Source organism: Chrysochloris asiatica, unplaced genomic scaffold (assembly GCF_000296735.1).
Source record: "Chrysochloris asiatica unplaced genomic scaffold, ChrAsi1.0 scaffold00026, whole genome shotgun sequence".
NCBI classification, from domain to species: domain Eukaryota; kingdom Metazoa; phylum Chordata; class Mammalia; order Afrosoricida; family Chrysochloridae; genus Chrysochloris; species Chrysochloris asiatica.
Genome location: NW_006408544.1, coordinates 1,775,223 through 1,777,781, shown reverse-complemented (window position 1 = coordinate 1,777,781; position 2,559 = coordinate 1,775,223). Strand labels below are relative to the sequence as shown.

General features: G+C 37.6%; 1 protein-coding gene across 1 annotated transcript in view; it reads right to left on the bottom strand.

Annotated features, from left to right (window-relative positions):
• The window catches only part of CCDC30 (coiled-coil domain containing 30), a 110,380-nt gene that overhangs the window by 28,022 nt on the left and 79,799 nt on the right, over positions 1-2,559 (bottom strand). The gene's annotated exons all lie outside the window — the stretch shown is intronic.

The following is a 2,559-nucleotide window of genomic DNA, read 5'->3' as shown; positions in this document are numbered from 1 at the left end:
AAACATCACAACTCATGGAAGCAGCAGTCAAGAAATCAAACAATGCATTAGGCAAATAGGATGCACAAGACCTCCTCAAAGTGCCCGAGATCAAAGCTGTAAGTATGTGGACCAAGATGCACCTGACCCAATCCGTGGTATTTTCAGCAACCTCCCATGCATGTATAAGTTGCACAGTGAACAAGAAAGGCTGCAGAAGAATCAATGCATTTGAATTATGGTGTTAGGGGAAAACATCGAAAGTTATCATGGACTAACAAAAGAACAAAGATATCTGTTTCGGAAGATGTACAGCCCAAATACTCCCCAGAAGCCAGGATGGCCCGACTCTGTCTGTCATACTTCAGACATACTGTTATGAAGGACCATACCCTGGAGAAGACATCATGTCTAACAAAGTGGATGTCGGAGCATTTGATTTTTTAACAGCTTCTTCCATAAGTGTTGAAGGTGGATCCAAGCAAAATATAGTCTTTGAAAACTTCAATCTTTTCTCCATTTATTATCATGTTATTTACTGGTCCAGTGGTAAGGATTTTTGTTTTCTTTACATTGAGGTGCAAACCATATTGAAGGCTGTGATCTTTGATCTTCATTTGTAAAAAAATTAAATCTTCTTTGCTTTCAGCAAGCAAGGTTGTATCATCTGAATATTGCAGGTTGTTAATGAGTCTTCCTCCAATCCTAATGCCATGTTCCTCTTTATATATTCCAGCTTCTTGGATTATTTGCTCAGCATACAGAATAATTATGATGAAAGACTACAACCCTAGCATACATCTTTACTGATTTAAGACCATTAAGTGTCCCCTTGTTATGTTGGAACTACTGCCTCTTGGTCTATGTACAGGCTCCTCATGAGCACAACTAAGTGTTCTGGAATACTCATTCTCCACAATGTTGTCAATAGTTTGTCATGATCCACACAGTTGAACACCTTTGCGTAGTCAATAAAACACAGGTAAACATCTTTCTGGTATTCTCTGATTTCAGTCAAGATCCATCTCATCAGCAATTATATCCCCCCTTTCATGTCCTTGTCTGAATCTTGCATGAACTTCTGGCAGTTCCCTGTCAATGTGCTGTCACAGCCATTTTTGAATTATCTTTAACAAAATTTCTTGTATGTGATATTAATGGTATTGTCCAATAATTTCCACATTCTGTTGGGTCACCTCTCTTTGGAATTGGCACAAATATGGATCTTTTACAATCAGTTGGCCAGGTATCTGTCTTCTAAATATTTTAGCACAGATGAGTAAGTGCCTCCAGTGCTGTCTCAGTTTGTTAAAAGATTTCAATTTGCATTCCATCAATTTCTGGAACCTTGTTTTTTACCAATGCCTTCAGTGCACATTGAACTTCTTCTTTCAGTGTCACTGGCTCTTGATTATATGCTACCTCTTGAAATGGCTGAACATTGACCATTTCTTTTTTAGAACAGTGACTCTGTATATTCCTTCCAGCTCATTTTGATGCTTTCTATATTGTCAGAAATGGCACTGGAAGATGAGCTCCTCACTTCAGGTTAGAAGACACTCAAAATACGACTGGGGAAGAGCTGCCTCCTCAAAATACAATGGATAGTGATGATGTGAATGGAGTAAGTCTTTGGGACCTGTATTTGCTGATGGTGCAAACTCAAAATGAGGAGAAACAGCTGCAAACATACACTAATAATTGAAATGTGACATACAAAATATGAATCTAGGAAAACTGGAAGTTGTTAAAATAGAATGCATAAAAATCAATATCCTGGGCATTAGTAAGCTGAATGGACTATTATTGGCCATTTTGGATCTGACAAAACATGGTTAACTATGCCAGGAATGATAAACTGAAGAGGAATCACATCACGTTCATCATCACAATGAACATTTCAGGATCTACTTTGAAGTATAATGGTGTCTGTGATAGGATAATATCAATACGCCTACAAGGAAGACCAGTTAATGCCACTATTATTCAAATTTGTGCACCAACCACTAAAGCCAGTGATGATGAAATTGAAGAACTTCTTCAGGCTGAAATTGATCAAACATGCAATCAAAATGTATTGATAATTACTGGTGAGTGGGATACAAAAATTGTAAACAAACAGGAAAGATCAATAGTTGGGGAAAAAGAAACAAGCTTGTTGACAGAAATGATGCTAGAGATGGCATGATAGAATTTTGCAAGACCAATGACTTCCTCATTGCAATATCTTTTTTAAACAACAATCTATCTGGTAGACTTCACCAGATTGAATACACAGAAATAAAATTGACTACATCTGGGAGGAGACAGAAAAGCTCCATATCATCAGCCAAAATAAGGCCAGGGGCAGACTGTGGAACTGACCATCACTTGCTCATATTGTATAAGTTTATACGAAGCTAAAGAAAATTGAAACAAGACCACGAGAGCCAAAGGATATGACCTTGAACATATCCCACCTGAATTTAGAGATCACCTCAAGAACAAATTTGCTGCATTAGACACTAAAGACCAAAGACCAGAAGAGTTGTGGAATGACATCAAGAACATCATACAAGAAGAAAACAAAAGGTCATCAAG